This window comes from Paroedura picta, chromosome 9, assembly GCF_049243985.1.
Source record: "Paroedura picta isolate Pp20150507F chromosome 9, Ppicta_v3.0, whole genome shotgun sequence".
In the NCBI taxonomy this organism is placed as follows: Eukaryota; Metazoa; Chordata; class Lepidosauria; order Squamata; family Gekkonidae; genus Paroedura; species Paroedura picta.
This window is the reverse complement of record NC_135377.1, coordinates 58,266,014-58,289,696: the sequence shown is the minus strand read 5'-3', so window position 1 is coordinate 58,289,696 and position 23,683 is coordinate 58,266,014. Positions and strand designations below refer to the sequence as shown.

General features: G+C 41.9%; 1 protein-coding gene across 7 annotated transcripts in view; it reads left to right on the top strand.

The window, feature by feature from the left end:
- Positions 1-23,683, top strand: part of MBP (myelin basic protein) — a 135,204-nt gene that overhangs the window by 61,150 nt on the left and 50,371 nt on the right. The gene's annotated exons all lie outside the window — the stretch shown is intronic.

Genomic DNA, 23,683 nt, shown 5'->3' with positions numbered 1-23,683 from the left:
CACTCAGGTATGAACTAAATCATATCCCTGACGAATACACAGTGGAGGTGACAAATAGATTTAAGGAATTAGATCTGATAGACAGAGTGCCTGAAGAACTATGGACGGAGGTTCGCAACATTGTACAAGAGGTAGCAACTAAAACCATCCCAAAGAAAAAGAAATGCAAGAAATCAAAATGGCTGTCTGAGGAAGCTTTACAAATAGCTAAGGAGAGAAGGGAAGTGAAAGGCAAGGGAGAAAGAGAAAGATGCACCCAATTGAATGCAGAATTCCAGAGAAAAGCTAGAAGAGATAAGATTGCCTTCTTAAATGAACAGTGCAAACAAATAGAAGAAAACAATAGAATGGGGAGGACCAGAGATCTTTTCAAGAAAATTGGAGATATGAAGAGAACGTTTCATGCAAAGATGGGTATGATAAGGGACCAAAATGGTAGGGACCTCACAGAAGCAGAAGAGATCAAACAAAGGTGGCAAAATTATACAGAAGAACTATACAAGAGCGAGCTTAACATCCCTGATGACCACAATGGGGTAGTTACTGACCTGGAGCCAGACATCCTGGAATGTGAAGTCAAATGGGCCTTAGGAAGTCTGAGCAACAATAAAGCTAGTGGTAGTGACAGCATTCCAGTTGAACTATTCAAAATCTTAAAGGACGATGCAGTAAAAGTGCTACACTCAATATGCCAGCAAATTTGGAAAACTCAACAATGGCCACAGGATTGGAAAAGGTCAGTTTACATTCCAATCCCAAAGAAGGGCAATGCCAAAGAATGTTCAAACTACCACACCATCGCACTAATTTCTCATGCTAGCAAAGTTATGCTCAAAATCCTACAAGCTAGGCTCCAGCAATATGTGGACCGAGAACTTCCAGAAGTACAGGCAGGATTTCGAAGAGGCAGAGGAACTAGAGATCAAATTGCCAACATACGCTGGATCATGGAGAAAGCTAGGGAGTACCAGAAGAACGTCTACTTCTGCTTCATTGACTATGCTAAAGCCTTTGATTGTGTGGAGCACAACAAATTGTGGCAAGTTCTTAAAGAGATGGGAATACCAGAGCATCTTATTTGTCTCTTGAGAAATTTATATGCAGGTCAAGAAGCAACAGTGAGAACTGAACATGGAATCACTGACTGGTTCAAAATTGAGAAAGGAGTTCAGCAAGGCTGTATACTGTCGCCTTGCCTATTTAACTTGTATGCAGAGCACATCATGAGAAATGCGGGATTAGAGGAGTCACAAATTGGGATCAAGATTGCAGGGAGAAATATCAACAACCTCAGATATGCAGATGATACCACTCTAATGGCAGAAAGTGAAGAGGAACTAAAGAGCCTGTTGATGCGGGTGAAGGAGGAGAGTGCCAAAGTTGGCTTGAAACTCAACATCAAGAAAACAAAGATCATGGCATCCGGCCCTCTCAATTCCTGGCAAATAGAAGGGGAAGAAATGGAGATAGTGACAGATTTTATTTTCCTGGGCTCCAAGATCACTGCAGATGGGGACTGCAGCAAAGAAATTAAAAGACGCTTGCTCCTGGGGAGGAAAGCTATGGCAAATCTAGACAGCATCCTAAAAAGCAGAGACATCACCCTGCCAACAAAAGTGCGTTTAGTCAAGGCTATGGTCTTCCCAGTTGCAATGTATGGCTGCGAAAGTTGGACCATAAGGAAGGCCGAGCGTCAAAGAATTGAGGCTTTTGAACTCTGGTGCTGGAGAAGACTCTTGCGAGTCCCTTGGACTGCAAGGCGAACAAACCAGTCAGTCCTAGAGGAGATCAGCCCTGACTGCTCTTTAGAAGGCCAGATCCTGAAGATGAAACTCAAATATTTTGGCCACCTCATGAGAAGGAAGGACTCCCTGGAGAAGAGCCTAATGCTGGGAGAGATCGAGGGCAAAAGAAGAAGGGGACGACAAAGAATGAGGTGGATGGATGGAGTCACTGAAGCAGTAGGTGCAAACTTAAATGGACTCCGGGGAATGGTAGAGGACAGGAAGGCCTGGAGGATCATTGTCCATGGGGTCGCGATGGGTCGGACACGACTTCGCACATAACAACAAAATTGTCACATAAATATTGGGAGGAGATTCAGAAACTCCTACTACATAGCAGTGATGTCCGATTGCAAAAAACGTGAACAGAAAGCTATGCACAGTTCAGGGAAAGGTGACAGATTCCAATGTTTTTACAGTTGCTAAAGGACAAGAACAGAGATAATCTCTATGAATAAGAGCACAGGTCAGACCACTATATAGAAAAAATCAAATGATTGGGGAAGCAAGCAAACAAGATTTGGAGGAGGAACACAAAAGGCACAGCAGTAGAACTCCAAATAATGGGAAAGCTAAGTATGTCTGATAAGTTATCCTTTCTTTTGATTATTAATAGATTCTTGCAAGAAACAATCAATGGTTGCAATAGCATCAACTTTTTTATTTAAAAAGTAAAATCATGGACTACATTGTGCCTCAAAATGACTCATAAGGGGAGAGCAGAGTTGTTGAAGTGCCTCCTTTCTGTCATCCATTATAGCTTATATACTCTCTCCACCATTCTGTAGGAGTAACAAGATGAGATAAGTGAGGCCAAAGGAAAGCAAGCAGTCCACAACAATTTGCTTGATTAATCTTCTTTTTTCATGGGTAGCTGTTATGGAATCACCAAGCAGGGGATGAAGGCGGTGAGGTTATTGCAGTTCACAGTGGTCCATTGTGGAGCAGGGTGTGCCATCAATTGCAAGCATCATTGTTTCTTGAGAACAAGCTACAGAATTAATGCCAAATGGTGGCAAACTGGCACAGCACTCGCTCTGGCTAGAAGACACGGAGGCTATTGCGGTCCAGCATCATAATTGCAACACCATGTTTCGGGTTTTAGTCGATTTAAAGGGAGGATTCAAGAGGAATTGTTATTTACATTGTTCAGATATAAAGGTATAAAGGTATTGTTGGGCACAAATCAAAGCTGCATAGTCTTTATTTTGAACTGACCCATAAAATTCATTGCACCTGTCTTTCTGGTACATTTCATTTTGGCCTTCTTTTAAGAAGCTTAGGGCACTGTATACTGCTCTACCTTCCCCATTTTCCTTTCACTACAGGCAGAAACTCAGCAGGCACAACTCTTCCAAACATCCTCTTCATGAACCCAGTGAATTTGTGAACCCAGTGTAATAAACAAATGTAATCTCAGTAATTCCTGGCAAATAGAAGGGGAAGAAATGGAGATAGTGACAGATTTTATTTTCCTGGGCTCCAAGATCACTGCAGATGGGACTGCAGCAAAGAAATTAAAAGATGCTTGCTCCTGGAGAGGAAAGCTATGGCCAATCTAGACAGTATCCTAAAAAGCAGAGACATCATCCTGCCAACGAAAGTGCGTCTAGTCAAGGCTATGGTCTTCCCAGTTGCAATGTATGGCTGCGAAAGTTGGACCATAAGGAAGGCCAAGCATCAAAGAATTGAGGCTTTTGAACTCTTGTGCTGGAGAAGACTCTTGTGAGTCCCTTGGACTGCAAGGCGAACAAACCGGTCAGTCCTAGAGGAGGTCAGCCCGGACTGCTCCTTAGAAAGCCAGATCCTGAAGATGAAACTGAAATACTTTGGCCACCTCATGAGAAGCAAGGACTCCCTGGAGAAGAGCCTAATGCTGGGAGCGATTGAGGGCAAAAGAAGAAGGGGACGACAGAGAATGAGGTGGCTGGATGGAGTCACTGAAGCAATCGGTGCAAACTTAAATGGACTTCAGGGAATGGTAAAGGACAGGAAGGCCTGGAGGATCATTGTCCATGGGGTCGCGATGGGTCGAACATGACTTTGCACCTAACAACAACAACAAATCTCAGTACTCGCCCTCAAATCAGTATTTCAGACATTAATAATGTAAACAATATTAATTAGTGTACAGGGATTGTGTGACATCGAAAGAAATAAACATGGGGAAGCCTGTTACATGGCTTTGGAAAACGTCAAATCCAGCTGAACAGTACCCAATAGCATATTCTTCCATTTGTATTGGTATCTCCAATCCAGATCTACACAACCTCATAGTGCATTAATATTTCTCCCCCCTCTAATGCAGGCCGATATATCAGTACATGCTGGTCTCTGCTCCTTCGCCTCTCTCATATTCTTCTGTCACCCAACCTTTTTGCTTCTCTTCCCATATCTTTCCGCTCGTTTTTGATTCTCCTCTTCCCCTACCCTGCTTCCCACTTATTTGATTCCTGAGCAGAAAGCACATGAGCACCCAAGTTGTTCTGGCCTCTCTTGTTCTTTGCAGGCTGAGGGCCCATCTTCATGATTGGCAGTGGCAGAAGCCGAGAATTCCTGTGATGCTGCTCCATCAAAACACCACAGAATGCCCTAGTTGCCCTGGCTGGAAGAAAAAGCCTTCTACAGCTCAGCTTTAGCACTAAAGAGCTGCCTAGCTAAGCATGCTGAGAGCAGGTGTTTTCTCCTTGATTTCCTGTAATAGTTTTCATCACATCAGAAAAGGCTTGACTGCTGTAATAAGCCTGGATTTGTGACACCACTTAAAATGTTGATGGTCTCCCGACTATTAAATGCATCCAGTCTTAGAAAAATTGCATGTTATCATTGTTGTAATTCTGCCATTTGTAATCAATTTCCCCCTCCCCTGAAATTTGGGCTGATTACACTCTTAATGGGATTGATTCTTTGTGCCAAATTTTAGACAGAAAAGAAAAATCCCTGAATTTGACTAGAAAAAGAATGTCCAAGCATTATAATGGTAGAATACTACTCAAATTGTAGTGATGTTCCCATACTAGTGTAATATGTTGTTTAACTGACATCTCATAGCATCTGATGTAGCTTCCAAGACCCAACAAAGCTGGCTCATACCAGCCTTTCTCAACTTTTTTTTACCATCGGGAAACCGCTGAAATATTCTCCAGGATTTGAGAAACCCCAGAAGTTCCACAATTGTGCAGAGTATGGTTAGGAAACATAGCCATGTTCATGCCCACCTGGGGCCCCTCCTTTCCCCACCCGCTGCAGGCCCATCATTGGCCATTTTGGTAGGGGAAGTGCAGGTCAACATGACCACATATGGTCATATCAGCCAATAAATGTTTAATACATTTTAAAGATATATATAAAATTAATTAACTTTCACCCTTTCAGGAAACCCTTCCACGGTCATCAAGAAACTCTGGGTTTTTCATAAAACCCTGGTTAAGAAAACCTGGCTTATATTATGCCCTTCCCATACTATGTCCTTGATCCATTTTACTCGTAAAATGAAATGATACAAAGTTACAGTGTTGTGTATTAACCTGTAGCAGCTCATATGAGAGAACCTGAGCTCATGTTCTGGTTAATAGGCACAAGGAGTATGTCTTTAAGGACTGAAAAGACTTAGAACAGAAATTAGGGGAGGGGGGCTAATTTCAAATAAGCATAAGAAAAGTGAAAAGAACTAGTATTTCCAGCCTCCATACACTGGCACTCATGGAGAAACGTCCTGGTGGTGACAAGACAGCAGCCCCTCACAAGCCTTTCATATTATCACAGCAGATCCTTGATAATACTCTCCTTTATTTCAGCAGCATTCAGAGGAGGCTCATGCTCCAATGTCTTCCCTATGCTTCACTCAGCCCTTTTACATCTCCAATGAAATGCCTGATTTATTGGGTTTTCTCAATGCACAGTTCCCCAGGGGCTATGTAAGACTCTGTTGTAACTACTTAACACTGGGCCTCTCACAAACTGGTTCAGTTTCTGGTACTAGCATGCTATAAGCAGTTTCCCCTCCTGTGCTTCTCTTTTGGCATGTACAACATTTTTACCAGAGGAATAGCCTGCAGACAAACAACTCACTGCATGCACCATTTATTTCTAGTGCTATCAACAATAGATAGGCAATTCCTTTTGCTTAGGAGAGCAACTTTTAGAACTGTAAGGCTGTTTGGCAGAATTAATTTCCAAGCACCATCACATGTGTTATATCAAATTCTGAAATTATCTCTCTTGGAAGTGCGGGGAGAAGGGGGACTGGAATTTTTCTCTGCCTTGGCATCCAAGCTGGTGCCAGGAAGGGGGTGGGGGTATCTACAAGACATCATCCTGTTTTCAAGGAAGGCCACAGTCCAAACACATTCGCACATCATCTGGATGGGAAAGTTTAACAGTCCTGCCCACATCAGCATCATTTTTCTTCTACCAACCCCTTGCATCTATCCTGGTTGGCTTTAAAAAAAAAAAAAAAACTAGTAATTTCTATCTGGTGCTATAATAATGATCCATTTTTTAAAAAATCCTTCCAAAGTTTCTTGGGGGCTCACTCAGGGAACTAATGCAAGGAAAATGGCTGCTGACTGGGGGGAATCATCTGTAGGCGGTCCCTTGTCAGTGCAAATTCCTCTACATTCCTAGAAACAATGCAGAACTGAGAATCATTGCTGTGTGGATTCAACTATAGCCTTAATTTTATTTATTTGCTTCATTTATACTCCACCTTTCTCCCTAACTGGGACCCAAAACAGCTTACACCATCCTTTCCTCTTATTTCATCCTGACAACAACCTTGTGAGTTTAAACTAAGTGTGGGTGACTGACCCATTTACTTCATGTAAATAATTGGTACGAACGCTTTCTCTCTTGAGTCAAAAAGACCCCAGCTTTTTACAACCGACTACTGCTCCAAAAAAGATCTTTCACTGTCTCCTACCAATGAAAGCATTCCCAGCAATTGCTTGAGAGGTCTGACTTCACTTCCCAGTTTACCCCAGAAGTGACATTATGATGTTGTTGGCCTGGTGCAGATGGTCCTTGAACTTTTTTAGCGAGACTGCTATCTTTTATTGTCTCTTTCTTCCTCTGTGCAGTCTCAGGCCTTCATTGCAGTGAAACTGGTCTTGTAGGAATAGATCCGGAAGGCACTGACTCCTGGTTTTTAGAAGATATAAGGCAAAGCTGTTTTAGAGAGCTTTTGAGACCAGATAGATTTTTGTCTTATCTTTGCAGTTTTTCATCAGGGCCCAGACCGCATATGGCCTTGAAGGTAATTACTAGAACCTTAGGCCTGATCCGGTAGTTAACTGGTAGCCAATGCAATTGCTGGAGTGGGTGCTGAATATGGGCCCTCCAAGGTGTTCCTGTAAGAACCCTGGCTGCTGCGTACCAGTTGGAGTTTCTGGGTCAGGAATAAGGGTAGGCCTGCACAGAGTGAGTTGCAGAAATCCAGTCTAGAGGATTGCCTTGATCACTAAGGCTAGGTGTTCTAGGGCTAGGGAGGACACGAGCTTGGCTTGGCATAAGTGAAAGAACATCAGCCGGGCTCCTTTTGCGATCTGTTTCTCCATGGTAAGGGAGGAGTCAAAGATCATGCCCAGGTTCCTGGCAGAGCGCACAACTGATAGTTGCACCCCGTCCAGGCTGGGCAGTCACACTTCCTCACCTGGCCCTTTCCTACCAAACCACAAGACCTCCATCTTTGCAGGATTGAGCTTCAGATGGCTCTGCTTAAGCCAGCTCGTCACTGCTTTTAAACACCTGGCTAATAAGTCTGGGGGTGAGTCAGGATGGCCATCCATCACCATGGATTAAAATATTCCATAGCTTTCCTAGAAACAGGCAGTTTGTTTTTATTGCTGAAGTAGCAGTACAGGTAAAATTGTATTTTGGCTTAATATCTGCTTTGCTGTAGTGGGTAACCCTCTATCCTATTTTTGTCATGAAAATGTTAGAAAATAACTGCTCCCTCCAATATTTCAATTCACTTTAAGCTACAAAATAGATTTGCTGCCAAAAGGTAAGAATATAATTATTATTCTTAATGACTAATTATTTTCCATCTGGACGGATAAAAATTAACCCAAAGGTTTATGATTTGTTGCCCTGGAAACATCTCAGAAATATTTATTTGGCCTTCTTAATTTTAAATTGTCTCATTTGTTAATGCTTTGTGTTCATCTTTCTTTGTTACTTTGACGGTTTTTGCCTTCAACAATTAATATATAAACATATTTCATCTCTTTAGATGGATTGCTCCTTGCTCAATTTACTAACCTAACATATGCCTACTTAAACTGAATCCATTCAGTCCTTTTATTGTTTGGGCCCTTATTTTAAAGAGGAACAACACTGACCACTAGATGCAGTGTTTATTCAATTGTCAGCTTTACTTTGCCCTCCAAATTGATTTCCAGCTTTAATATCATGGTCTATTGTCCACTACAACTTCTTTCCATGTCAGCATTACGCTAGCTTTCAAGAGTTCAAACACTGGTGCCAGATGGCCTAAATAATCTACTGTTCCAAGAGCCGTGTTGGAGGAAAATAGAGTGCAGTGGCTCCCATGCCAATCTATTAATGACAGGGGACTTCAAGGTGTCATGGATCACCCTTTTAAAATTTTGGCAGCAATGGGAAAAGGATGCAGTTAGATAAAATCCATCAAATAAAGTAACATGGTGCTATCATAATTAAATCTGAAATTCCAGCACATTAAGCCACCATAGTGTCATATTTTCGGTACTGTCTTCGCATAAAAAATACCGCATTACAAACATGGAATTGGATGCAGTACAGTACATTAATCAAACTTCCATTTATTTTTGTAAAAAAAGAATCAAGCCAAGCTTTTAATCCTTTCCAACAGATGGGTTCACAAGCCTCTTAATTCATTTTGGCTGTACAGTTATTGGGCCACGTCTTACTATCATGAATGAAAAGTGGGTAGGGGGGACTTGAACACATAATGACAGCATACCCATTGTGGGCTGCAGTAGGCAGTGTTTGCCAATTTAACTCAGATGAGCTTAACTCTCAGAGGATGGGAGAAATGAAGTATTCTCTTTGCTGTATTTATTTTTGTTTATTTAAAATGTTTGGGAATGGAATTGCATTACACACAGTGGGAGGGGGATATGAACAGTCTTATGCATGTTGAAGTTTATTTCATGGCATTCGAGAGGCATCCATTGTTAGCTGCCCATATTACATAAAATAAATGTGAACAACAGGGCATTAGAAAGGAAAAAAGCATATTCTATCTAGGCCAGGCTTTCTCAACTAGGGATTCAGGAAATCCTGGGGATTTTTTTTTTTGATGGCCCTGGAAGGGTTTCCCAAATGGTTGGGAGTTAATTTTTATATATATTATAAAAATTGTTAAACATTTATCAGGTAAACCATATATGGTCATGTTGACCTGCCCCCCCTCCCCCCCCACACACACAAATGGCCTGGGGCCCTGGGTAAGCATGTATACATCTATGCTTTTTTCTGCATGATCAAGCTATTTTGGGGGTTTCCTAAAGTCCATTTTGTTATTTCAGTTGCAGGGAGTGATCATAAGCATATTGATCTCTTGATCTGTGGAGATGTTTAATTTGGTGTCAAAATCATGTTTCATAGCTTCTAAAAAACAGCTGTCAGATTCAGAATCGCTTCCACAATGAGGTGGTTGGATTTGCACTTTAGGGTCTTCTATGGCAGTGATTTTATTGGAAGGAAAATAATAAAATAGTCAAAAATATATCTAACGCACTAGCTATCAGTTGTAAAGGGAAAAATAGGGTAGAAAAAGAGGTTCAGTATAATTTACCAGTCTTGAAGCGTGGAGAGGCAGAGAGCAACAACACGAACCAGCGTGAAGGGTGTTCCTAATGGGTGCCGAATCAGAAAGTACGTGGTGGCTTTGTGAAGCCACTGTTAATATATGTTTTTGGGGAGGAGACTAGGAGATATAACCCAGGTGAGCACATGAGGGAATTTTGCATGGAGCAGGATGTTGGGCGATGCCCTGGCCAGGTCTGGAGACGGGTGTTGATGGGTTTAGACAAAGGAGTTAATGGATATAAGAAAAGGGAACCATCATGTCTTAATAGGTCTAGCTGCTGAGTTTGGGGGAGAGATTTTTCCTGGCAGAGGGGCCAAACATGAGTCAGCCAATAAATCAGCAATACGATGGGGTTGGGGAGAAGGAGGAAAGCAATTCCTAAGTCAGGCAGTACCTGTGATTCCCAACCTATAGTGAAGGACAAGCTGAAGAGGAGTGTCCAAAATGGAGTTAGTCCCTGGCAGTGTCTTTTAAGGTTTTTACAGGGTCTAGCTTTGGCACAAGCCTAGACTATTGAGCAGTACTACTGGTTGTGGAAAGACAATGCGCCAGCCCGTGAGGCAAGGGTCCTGTCATACTTAACAGTGTGTCCCCAAAGATGCCAGAACTCCCTGCTGGTATATCAGCTGCAGATCAGCCATTCAATTTTATAGCAAGCAGTCCATTCATATAGCACAGGTGCTTCTGTTGAAGCTGGGACCTTATGAAGAATCACAGGAGAAGGAAATAATGTGGAAATGCTCCCTTGAAAAATCTGAGCAGGTTGATTTATCTTTACCTCTTTCTTAAAATCAGCAGTAGCTCTCAATATTTCTTCTGAATATTCCTGCCTCATCAGGCAGCATAAATTATACCAATACTAACATTATGTTGTGCATGAGACATTTGATTGCCTCAGGCCACCCTTGTCTGAGTTTCTGTTTCACTTTTTTTGCTGTTATATTTTTAGGTATATGGGGTATTCCCCTGAGTAGATAGAGACTCCTGCCTTGTTTGTGCGTAACCTGATTTTGCTGCTCTTTTAATACACAGAGGGGCCAACTCACTTATTATTAGGAATAATGTTTCCGCAACTCTCATTAGCCAAGTTCTTACTATGTACTTTGTCAGCTGTCTAGCTCTTTTTCAACAATACTGACTCTTCAGTCCTCTTTTAGCTTTCCTCTGCACTTTGTCTGTCATAGACTTAATGAGTAATCCCCCTTTACCCAACTACGTCTTTGCAGCAATAAACTCAATAGTATTTAGACACAGCAGACTTGGATTCACAACCAAAAATGTACCTGACAAGCCAGTGCTCAAGGCTGACTCTCACATAGCATCTGGTTATTTATCATTTGACAACTTGCAGTGAAAGTATTCACTAATTCCAATAAAAGGTATTATGCTTGAAATAATGTGCAAGATCTCTGCACCTGTAAAGTCTGATCTATAATTGCACACAACAATCATGTGATGACTAAGAAGCCAAACCATGCAAAAGTATGAACCAGCCTTAAAAAACTGTCAGCTTCCTGTCCACATTTCATTCAGTCTCCAAGAAGTAATTGTATGTCTTATCTCATAGTATTTGCTCATAGTTTCTCAGTCTAACTAGTGAGCTCTACAGAACATAGTACAGTAAGCTGACCCATATACCACCCATTGATTGTGTAATGTTGTTGAAGTGCTGTATAAACAGTAAAAGGTTAATTTTTCACAGAACCCGAGAGGCTCTGAGGAATCTGATTAGTTAGCCTCAGCGTCTGAAAGATTTGAGAGATGAATGCTGAGGAGAAATTCATTCTGAATTCAATCCTGACTGAAAGCATTTTAACACAACAGAGTACTGGGGAAGTTGGTAAGGAAGAGTGGGTAGTTAGCTGAAGACTCATATTCAGGAGAAGAAAAGAGGATAGATCTTCTAGAAAGGACACAGGGAACTCAAATGGAAAGAAGGTGGAGGAGCAGATTGGCCTGCAGAGACTTCACAGTGAGGCATGGTATGTAAGACAAATAAAATAAGTCATAGAAAGGGAAGAATTTCCCTATCCATATAAAACAGGGAGAATGGAAAGATTTTTGGTCTACTACTGACCCAGAAGGGTCAGTAAATCTCAAGAAGAGTACTGATGTGTTAGTGAAAGAGTCTAGGTACAGGACAGAGTATCCTGGCCTTCTTGAAATCAAAAGATTTAGTAAATACTCAAAGAAAGTGTACTGGTATGTTGAAGAAACATTGAAACAAAAGCCTCCCATCGACCCATTTTTCATGGGCAGGAAAATTCGCACTGGCGGCAACAAGGCAGCAGGGAAAATCCCTGAATATGCACGCCGCCAGCACAGGTGTCCCAGCCCAGGCCCTTGGAAGACCCGTGTTAATGGAATGCAGGTTCTTACGGAGTCCTGGGACTCCCGATGCGAGGGCCAGCCCGACGGAGCCCCATCCATAATTGGAGGAGCCAGGCTTTCAGTCCAGCTCCTCCTCCCGACCTACGGCATCTTGCTTCTGCTGACTTCCGGGCTCCGCAGAACCGACAGGGGCAACCCCCGCCCCCGCCATGGTAGCAGGGCAGCATACTGCTCCCCACTATCCTGCAGTGGGGGGGGCCCTACTCCCAATCCCACCCACAGCCGCTGCCGCGGCTTACCTATGCTCTTGCTTCTAGCCTGCGTTGCTTACACATGGCCATTGCGCCAGCACTGTTGGCGCAGCTCTGCCCCTGTGCCTACATGGGGGATGGCAGGGCTTTTGGCCCCACCGCAACGGCATGGCAGCAGTGCGGGGTAGCTGCTGCCGTGCATAATGGGTCGTCTTAAAGCTTTTAAGTCATTGTCAAAAGCTTAAGAAAATTTCAGTTGCTTAAAACATATGACCTGAAGTCTATGTGTATACCAATTTATCACAGAGTTCTGTTACCTCAGAAATTTTACCCCTTATTTCACTTATTTCAAGAGACCTTTCCCCCTCTATGTTGAATAAATATTTTGCTATTTTTGAATTTGTCATTTCAGTGGTTTAAGAGCCATCTCAACCCTTCCCTCGGTTTCCTGTGCTTAGCCAGCAGTGAACAGCTAAGGCTATTCAGTCAGACAGGGAAAGGAAAAAAGGAGGGGAAGTGAAAGAGGTGCGTCATTCCTGTATTTTGTCTTAGCTAATACGTTGAGAGAGCTGGAGACAGTGACAATGAACAAAACTGGCTGCTTTGTAATGAAATCAAGGAATATCCAACTTGGAAATATTTTGTACATAAAATGGGAAATCACATATATGGGGAGTGGTTAAAACACTACAGTCATGTTGAACTATGCTTTTGGATAATCAAAATTATAATTGTAAGAAAAATGATGGTAGTAATTGAAACTTTGGATAACTATCTGGTTGCCACTATCCCAACGTTGGTAATGCCAGTCAGTCAGTCAGTCAGTCAGTAACCTTTTATTGGCATAAAATGTATAAGACATATAAAAGTAGGGTTTAAAATTTCAACAAAATAGTAAAATGGGGTTACATAACCAAACAGATCTTAAAATGATTAAATAAACTATAAAAGATAAAATACAAGGTAGGCAGCATATTATAAAAGCATCTTAGTTAAAACTCTGGCAACTAAAATGGTTATCTCTGGGTCTTTGTCAGAGAGCAGAAATTGCAAGGTCATAGATTTACTTACAGAAGGCTTGTTTCCCAGCAAGGCAACAAAGCTGTCATCCCGACACTGCTCATATAAGGGGCAATCTAACAAAATGTGTGAGACAGAGTCAGGGCAACCAGAACCACACGGACAGAGTCTCGCGTGGTATGGGATATGGTGGAATCTTCCCTCTAAGACCTTTGAGGGGAAAGCATTCATTCGTGCCAGGAGAAAAGCTCTTCTCAGGGGTGGGACATCAAGGAGATGCAAATATGTAGGCATATTGGTAATGCAATGATGAAAGGCTTGACCTCAAAGTGATGATGATGTTATCCGTTCAGTCGTGTCAGACCCTCGGTGATTCTATAGGAAAGTTTTCGCCATACATTTCTGTCAAGGACTGCTTCTTTTAGTTGGTTCATGGTCATCCCTGTATCAGCTTTGATCGTATCGAGCCAGTGGATTCTTTGATGACCACATTTCCTTTTGCTGCTGACCATGCCAAGCATTAATGATCTTTCTAACGTGTTTGATCGCATGATGTGTCCAAAGTAAGTGAGCTTTAGCTGTAATATCTTGCCTTCTAATGACATAGTTGGTTTGCTCCTCTCTAAAACTATCTTGCTGGTAACTTTGGCTGTCCATGGTATTCACAGCATTCGTCTCCAACACCATAATTCGAAAGCATCTATTCTCCTCCTGTCTTCTTTCTTCAGGGTCCAGCTTTCGCATCCATAGCTTGTTATGGGAACGATAGTGGCGTTGACTAGCCATCGCTTTGTATTAAGGCTGATATCTTTGCTTTTCCATATTCGGTTGATGCTTAACATTGCATTCCGGCCCAGTGTAATTCGCTGTTTGATTTCACCACTGCATCCACCACTTTGAGTGATCATAGAGCCAAGAAAGATGAAATCATCAACATATTCAATATTCTCATTGTAAATTGTGACTTTGGTGCTACTGCCCGTTGTTGTCATGATCTTGTTCTTTTTGATATTTAGGTATATCTTTTCCCTTTCTTCTTTTAGTCTCTTTATCAGGGTCTACAGATCACACTCCAATTCAAAGTAATCATCTTCAAAGAATAAAGCTGCCCATTGTAGCTCTATGTGTTTGGTTGCCCTTGGCTTCTTTCAGTTTGCCTGCTTTGCATATGAATAATTATCACTGCATCAGGTGAGATAAGCTCATTGAATGACCGTACCCAGGAAACAGATATAAAATACTCACGTTGAAGCTTAACATGAGTCACTGCTCGGGATTTGGCTTAGTCCAAATGCCAGACATGCCCAGATCATTAACTCATGCAGAGACATGGGGTGGGTTTCTAAGGGCAAACAGTACTCTCATCCTAAAAGTAAACCTATAATTGAGTTATTTGCCTCTAAAGTTTCAAAAGCATGTCCCAGTTATTAGTCTGGGAAACACTGCACTAGTTGTCTGGATAATTTGATTGTCTTGTCTTTCAGTTTTCATATTCTCTGTACTTCCTCATTCCTAATTCAACATGTTTTATTATACAATGATCCTAAATCAACTTTTGTCCTAGGCAGATTGTGTTATCAGTGTGTAGCACCAAGATTAGTCAGAAGTTAAGATGGGCCAAGTAGGACAAGATGAATTATTAGGCCTTCTGCTTCCTGTAATCCCAAATATTCTGTGTTTTTGTTCATTGTCCCTAGGCTCCCATTCCTCACACAAATGAGAGTGCACATTAAAATAAAAGTTGTGTTCAATACAACAGGTTTAATGCCTTTCCCATAGCATAAATGAACATCAAAACCCTTTTCTCTATTTTATTTGAATTACAATCAAAACATGCAGCATCTGGAATTCTTCAACACGCAGCCTAAATCAAAACAAAGTTTCTTAAGCAATAAAAAGGTTTTCCCCCCAAAAGAGTGATGTGCAGCTTCCCATCAGGGGGTTTCAAAGCCTGTAAGCTGTTAAATTCTTTATCTTCTGTTTTCGTCATAAAAACTGCCGAAGGGCCAAGGCTTAGTGATAGAATACAAATTATGTATGCACAAGGTTCCTGGGTTTATTTAGTAAATGTACATTTATTTATTATATCTACATTTCAAATAGTTATCTTCCAAAGCAATGCACATCAGTCAAAAAGCATAGCCTTTTGCTTCAAACATATAAAATAAAAAGTCAGGACACACAAGGGAACGAAGGTAAAGAAGGAGATTTGTCTGCTAGTATCAGAGTAGCAGCATCTTTTATGCCCAAGGTATTTTTTGTTCCTGACAGGGTACAGATTCCTAGTGGCCTTGGTCCTCAGCCCATTATTTTCTTCACATCTGCTGTCCCAGGATTCAGTGCTTGGCATTTTCAGCTGACTACAAGCAGCAAACAGAAAAAAAAACAATGTGGGCTTTAGGACCCAAGGAGGGGTTGTGGTAGAGCATCTTCTTGGCATGCGTATGAATCCTGGTTCAATCCCTGGCATATCCAGTTAAAAAGAACAGGTAGTTGATGTTGTGGAGAACCTCAGCCTGAGACCCTTGAGAACTGCTACCTATCCAAATAGCTAATGCTGGCCTATATGGACTCATGATAGTCTGAGTCAGTATAAGGCAGCTTCATGTATTCATTTATGTGAGCTTTATGAGTCCATCAACTTGTTCAGTGTTACAAAGGATCAATATTACAAAGGTCATGTTCTTTCTCCATAATTGTTAAAGGGGTGACATGTTGTAAAGTCTTAAGGCATCTTGCAGCTTTAAAGTGGCACACAAACAATAAGCAGGTTCCCAGAATGCATTTGTCATTCAGGTTTACTAGTGTCAAGTCCCGTTTGTCTAAGTCCCTGAAAACTTTTAAATTTACTTCTATTTATTCCATCATTCTAACATAGAGCTCATGGCAGAGTTTAAGCAGAACAATGAAAGTCTGAAGCAGAATAAGTGGCTGGAGTCAACCAGGCCATTCCTTGCATTTTGCCAGTCTCCCTAGACATTCACAGTAAGAGACATAAAAGGTTGCTGTATTTCAGCAGAAACAATTTGGAATGAGATTGCAGAGAGAACATACAGAATTGGAATTCATAAACAGATACCAGAAGGGTAGCCACATTTGACTGAAGTTAAATTAGCAAGGATCTTGAGGCACCTGAAAAACATTATGAAAAGTTTGTAAGCTGCTACAAGATTCTGTTCTGTGCAGATCTATGATGCATTCCAATTTTGACTCAGTGGGGTCTTGGCTAGCTCACTGCAGAAAGCTATTATCCCTTATTACAGGGTAGGATATTGGTGTGGGATGTTGCACTATTCCTCATGTGACAGCAGTTGAAAGGCTGTCTTCAAACCTACTATGACTGATTTGTTTACTATGGTGACCATCAGTGCAATCCTAAAAATATTTTCCCCACTGAATAGATCTGAGTAGGATTCAGAATACATAATGTGGGATTTTACTATATATTTTAAAATGTGGAAGCTTTTGACCACTATTTGTAATAATTCCTGCTTTTTTGTCATATGTTTGTGTGTTTGAGTCTTGGCATTGGATTACAATAGCTTATGCCACAATAGTTTTTGTCAGGGTGGTGCAAGCTGAGACAAGAATCACTGAAGGCAGTCCTATAAATGTTTATTCTGAAAATATTCGAATTATTCTTGTATATAATTCAAAACAAATGTATAATGTACAATACAGTCAGAATGTGTACCTAGGTTTATGCCTGTTTTCGGAAACACCTTCCTCAATGGCCGAGCTCTATCAAATGACAAAAAATACACATTAATAATTCTCCAATATAGAAATACAAATAATTCAGAAACATCAGGAATCTATTCCTACCTTATACAGAAAAATACAAATTTTTTCAATTGTTTCAAAGATGGTCCATGGCACAACCTCTATAAATAAAACATAAAGGTTGTATACAAGATATTATGTCCTCTTCAAAATCCTACAATCATGTTGGGTAGAAAAAGAATCTTTCCATGGAATACCATACCTTAAAGTATCACTTGGGCTGTCTGCTCACAATCTCATGGAGAGTCCCACTCCTCTATACCCAAAGAAACCTTACTAGTTCAAAAGTTTATAACCCTCCATAGCTGTCAAATGAGCACCACATGGACCCATTATGCACGGGGGGAATAACGCACATTCGGGGTGGAATGGCGGCGACTAAAATCACCGATAACGTATGGTGCCAGCTGCAACCGGCCGCAGCTTCAGTGCATGCCGCCAAAAAAGTCATGTTAGCGAAACGCGGAAGAAAGCGCAGCTTCCGGGTGACCGGGGCGCAACCAGAAGCGGCGCCAGGATCACCGCGTGCATAATCGGTTACTCTGGGTTTTGCCACCGTTAGGCCCCGTCGCATGCATAACCGGTGTGCTTTGCATCTTCCCCCTCCGCGTTTTCCATGTGACCCGAAATCGCTGTTTCGGCGGCCGTGCATAATGGGCCTAGGAGATAATTAAATCTAATGGGCTGAATTGCTAATCCTTCCTTTACAGCAGTGGTCCCCAACCTTTTTGAGGCTGGGGACCGGCAGGGCAACTGCCCGCCCACACATGCCACGCACCGGGCCGCGGGCCGCGGGTTGGGGACCACTGCTTTACAGGATAGATCCCAATTTGAATTTAGATCTCCCAAGGTAGAGTGTTAAAGATCATGAAGCATTCACGTTGTGTGTCCATTCCTGACTGTTCTTTAATAATTTCAAGTTAAAAAAAAAAAAACAAATCGTCTGGCATGTATTTAAAATCCTTCCAGTGGGAAACCAACAGTTTCTCTAATATCATTGAAAATTCTGCTTAAATGTTCCACCATGCGTACTTTCAAAGATCTACTGCAAATATCCACACACATAAGTTTACAGAGGCATAAAATGGTATATAGTACATTTTTGATATACAGGTAATGAAATCATCAATCTTTACAGTAAAAACCATTAGCATATTGATCAATTTCCAACATTGATTCAGAAATAATGCAATTGCCACATCTGTGATTACCCCATGGGAGATTCCTGTTATTACTCCCCCAATCCGCTTTCCATGGAGAAAATAATTCACCTGTATTGTGTCCACGTATCCAGGCAATTAAAGGTTTAGCATTGCAGTCTGAAATATCAGATAGCAGATGCCAAGGCTTATTGATGGCCTGTCTAATCTAGTTAGAAATTCTGAGTGTTCAAATGAGCACACAAGCCTATTTGTCTATTTTGTTGGTTTGTACTGGAGTAGTGCTTCTCACAGAGTTGCAGCTGCTTGTGCGGGTTTGCTTGCTATAGTCCATAGGTTGGGAGTATGTCCTCTTCACTGCCTGAACTAGTGGTTTCCACTTCAGAGCTAGAGAAAGTACTCAGATCCCAGGTAACTAATTTTGATTTAAATTTTGGATTTACTATGCCAGGGTGGTGGCTTAACACAGCATACAGGGGACTCCGGTGGAGCTTTCCTTAGTTCCAGACAAGGCCATGTCTCAGGCCAGGGTGGGAGATTGGCCCTGCGGTCAATGTTTGTTATATGAAAATATTGATAGAACAGAACTTTATTTTACATTAACTGGAAAATTTCATCCTATGACAACTGTTATTGCTCTGTCCACAACAATGAGTGCAATGGGAGGTTGGTGTATAGCTGTTCAATCAATATCAGAGATGGATCATTGCTATCATAAAGTCAGCCTTGAAGTCAGTGGTCCCAAAGTTGTATTTTCCATCCCAAATTATACCTGAAATTGAAATTTTGTGCTAGAATATGGTTTAGGTTCCCTGTTTTTTAATCCATTCGGCAAGATAACATTGTGGCTGAAATTTCACAGTTTATCTTTCTCAAGATTCATAAGATTTGCTGCATTTCTCTCTGGTTGAAATAGTCTCTGGGATGAGAAGTATATTTTCCCTCAGAATAACAGACTTTTGTCACCTTTAGCTAATAGCCCTTGAATATAAATTATGCAAGTGCTGTAACCAAAATTCCAGTAGACTGTAAGTCTCATTAATTAAAGTCTGCAGTATGCCATGCATGAATAATGTGTGTGTGTTTATTTGCCTAGTAAATAATTGAATATTTAGCTGTTGATTGGAGCCTTTCTTTCTAAAATAGGCTTAATTTTGTATTTAAAATGGTATATTAGTGGTAAGCTTATTCAGCTTATTTAGGTTAATTTTCTTGAGGGTAAAGTTCCAATTCCCACTTCATATGAGGTTTATAAACATTTGCATTATCATTAAATGCATTAATAAATTGTCTTGTTCATGGTTAATTAGTTGATTAGATCTTTGCACAAACTTAGCATGAAAATCACTATTATATTCTTTTAAAATCTTACACAAAAAGTCCATATATACCTCCCCTCTTTCATAATTTGATGTTTAATATATTTCATCTTCCTTCTCTGTTAATTCTATTGCATATGTGTCTGGTTCAGTTTTAACTTTCTGTATATGATGTGCTTGCCTTTTAGCAACCAATGCTACTCTTGACATCCTAGTCTATGGTTCTTTTGTAATATTCCAAATATATCTGGCATGTATCCCCATATTACACATTCTTGGAACCAGATTAATATATTTATCAAGGCTTTTTTCGGCCTTTTATAAATTGGTAAAATGCCAACTCTACAGAGCAGCAAACCTCCTATTTCAAGAAATATACCTCCATCTATTTCACCAGCCAATGGAACATTGTCCAGATTGAGAATGGAATTATTGGCTCTTATTCAGCCCATTGCTATTACTGTCTACAAAATACATTTGGTCCCCCTCTTTTTACAGCAGGATTTTTCCCTCTCACAAAAGCTCTATACATATCCCATTAGAAAATGATTTGAGTTTTTCGCCCAGATATGTTTGTGCAATTGTAATATATCTGTATTTCTAATAGCAGTGCAATAAGAAATTACCATTGATACAGTCACCCATGGGCCTTTGGCACACCACCTAACTAATGTGGAAATACAAGGCATGGCCCATCAGTGACTACTGTCTTTCTACATGCACAGGGATAGAGGGTGGCATTAGGGGGGGGGGAGCATCTCCCAATGTTCAGACCTAAATTACTCTCCCCATTGTTAACATCCACACAAACACCCATTTGCCTGGATGATCCAGAGTTTTGGACTGGATTATCACCAATATATGAATTATATCCAGCTATTTCTATTAATGGATTGCCATCTGTCAACATCCCCAGACAATCTGGCCAATTGCTTGGTGTCTGTGGTGGAGTGGACCAAATAAAGTCGGCTGTAGTTGAATTCACCCAAGACAAAGGTCCTCTGGTATGTCAAGAGACAGATGCTGAGAATCCCAGCTCTTGAGGGGGTCCAACTAATTTCTGTGACATTCACCAGGAACCTGGGCATGGTTCTGGACACGTCCTTGTTGATGGGGTCCTGATCATGAATATTGCATACCTGGCATTCTTTCATCCATGCTTGGTACAACATTTGGCACCCTACCTCTTGGTACCTGACCTAGGCACAGTGATACATGCAGTGGTCACCTCCAGGCTATACTTCAGCAATTTGCTCAATTTGGCTTCCCTTGAGACTGCTTCAGAGACTTCAGTTGGTCCAAACTGCCTCAGCACAGGACCTTATGGGGACCTAGTGGAAGCTACACATGAAACCTGTGCTTGCCTAACTGCAATGGCTCCAGATTAAAGACTGGATTAGATTCTGGGATCAGTGTATCTCATGGATCAGTTTTCCTACTATGTTCCTCAAAGAAGAAGAGAGAAGAAGAGTTGGTTTTTATATGCCACTTTTCACTACGAGGACTCTCAAAGTGGCTTACAATCATCTTCCCTTTCTTCTCCCTGCCACAGACACCGTGTGAGGTAAGTGAGGCTGAGAGAGCCGTGGCAAGAGTGCTTGGTCAAAGCAGCTCTATCAGTAATGTGATGAGCCTAAGATCATCCAGCTGACTGCACATGGAGGATTGAGGAATCAAGCCCAGCTCACCAAATTAGAAGTCACCGCTGTTAACCATAAAGAGCACTACAGTTGGCAGACCAAAACCTGCTCAGAGTCCTTGGCCCCAAAGCTGTAAGACAGAGCTATTCCACCAGACCTGTAGTTGAGGCTGGGAAACATCTGCTAGATCAGACTCATCTACCTAAAGAAAGAAAACCTTCCCAATGGATACATCAAATGGCAGATGTTTGGGGATAACTGTAAAATGTTTTTAACTTAAATTAACATGTGCCTTAATGTTATCATGATTATATTTTATCATTGATGTTACCCACCTGAGCCTCATGTGAAGGGCAGGATACAAGAATAAAAATGATAATGATGATTTTGTGTCTTATAATACTTTGAAACTTATCTTGGTTTGTTATCATTCCATATAAATGTATTTCTCTATCTGTGTCATTCTTTCTATGTTCTTTTTTCTGTGTGTATGAGTAACATTTGAGACACACAAATATTAGTTTTGGCAATACTTTCATCTTCATTGCAGAAATTTTGCCCAACCAGGAGATTTGTAATTAAATCCATCTGGATAAATCTGCTTGTATCAATATGCAGATCTGGTAATTATTTTTTTTTAATAATGCAATTTTGCCCAGTCATATTTTTCCCAACAGAAAGGCAATATAATTGTGAAGGATACACAATATGAGGTGCAAGCTGAAAAATGTGCAATATCTGAAACCTCCATAATGCTTAGCCATTTGCAAATCTTCTGCATAGTTCAATATATGTTCACTATAGAAAATGTCATTATGTTGTGATTATGTTAAAGAGTGAAACAGTGATTTAGCTGATGTAAATGGAGGTTGGGCACATCCAATTTAAAACTAGGGGGCATTTCCCACGGCTTAAAAATAGCACAATGGTTGCTGATTGAAAACGCTACTAATTTGCCATAACGCACGACGTCGTAAACAATCTGCAACAATCCTGAAACCGACCCGCAAAAAGCGCTTCGTTGTAGCGCTTCTAGGGGAATCCAGAAAACTGGATTCACCCTCCGGATAGCGATACACTCCTGCAACCAATCTGCAACAGTAGCGCTAAAGACCTGTGCGTTACCATTGTTGCGGGTTCTTCAAAGTCCCTCCTCCCGAGCCTGTCCTCCAAACTTCCGGCGAACTGTTCGCCATTTTTTTTTTCTCCGAGCGAGCGGGGATCTACGAGGCAACGGGACAGCGACTGGCTTTCAAGCACGATCACTTTCGGAAATTCTGCCCGGACACCACAAGAGTTTTTCACAAGCACAGTGGCACACACCGTCACGTTCCCAAAATTTGCCCAAAGCTTAAAACCCCGTCTACCATCGGCCAGTCCTAGCGGAGTCAACGTACAGGGAGCATTTTAAAAAATTTTCCTCTGAGCGTGCCAACGAACATTCGCCGTTCGCAGTCTCCTGCTTAGCTTAGAGGGGTTCAATAGACATGATTCGTGGTGATTTCATGAGGGGCGGCTTATGTGTAGTGGGTCTTTGTGTGGTTCCCAGTGCGTGCTTGTGCTTGGGTGCGGACAACCCCTTCCATTGGCGGCTAGACCTCCGGCAAGCGGAGTTGCCGTCCCCCGTTCATTTTAAAAAATTTTCCTCTGAGCGTGCCAACGAACGGTCGCCGCTCGCAGTCTCCTGCTTAGCTTACAGGGGTTCAATAGACATGATTCGAGGTGATATCATGAGGGGCGGCTTATGTGTAGTGGGTCTTTGTGTGGTTCCCGGTGCGTGCTTGTGCTTGGGTGCGGACAACCCCTTCCATTGGCGGCTAGACCTCCGGCAAGCGGAGTCGCCGTCCCCCGTTCATTTTAAAAAACATTCCTCTGAGCGTGCCAACGAACGTACGCCAGTTACATGTCATGTTTGGTTGATTTATGCTGTGGCTGGTGAATATTATTGGGGAACTGCCGAGTACTGCCGCACTTGCTCTCGGTTGAACACCGGCATGCGTTTGTGTAATGGCGGACATTTTCCTAAAATGGCTCCCGCTGCATGTTCAAACTGCTCTTCTCGCGTGTAAACGAATACGCGCATGCGTTAAGTCAAACAACAAGGGCGCCAATCTGGCCATTAGGAGCAGATCCTGTTCCCGCGCGAGGAGTTTTGAACGTGACATGTGACCTGATGTGGCCAATGTGCGTGTCCCCTGCTGCCCTCCACCAATCAGGAGCCGGCTAGTCCCTTTGTCTTTGTGTGCGGGAAGGTATATGATCCGTTGCACCCTGCACCTCCCACCACCATTTTGCTCAGCTACTAGCAAAAGCAACATGGAATCGTCTTCTCAAGCCTCGTCCGTCCCTGCAACCGGCCGTGGCCCAACTTGGAGGGACGCGGAGATCAGGGACCTGATCGGGATTTTCTCGGAGGAGAAAATCCAGGACGCGTTCCAGTCCTCCCACAGGAATAGGGAGGTTTTTGAACAAGTGGCTATTAAGATGCGCGCCCTGGGCCACAACAGGACCGGCCTTGAATGCCGGTCGAAGACGAAGACAATGAGGGCAGAGTACATGAGAGCCGTGAACCATAACAA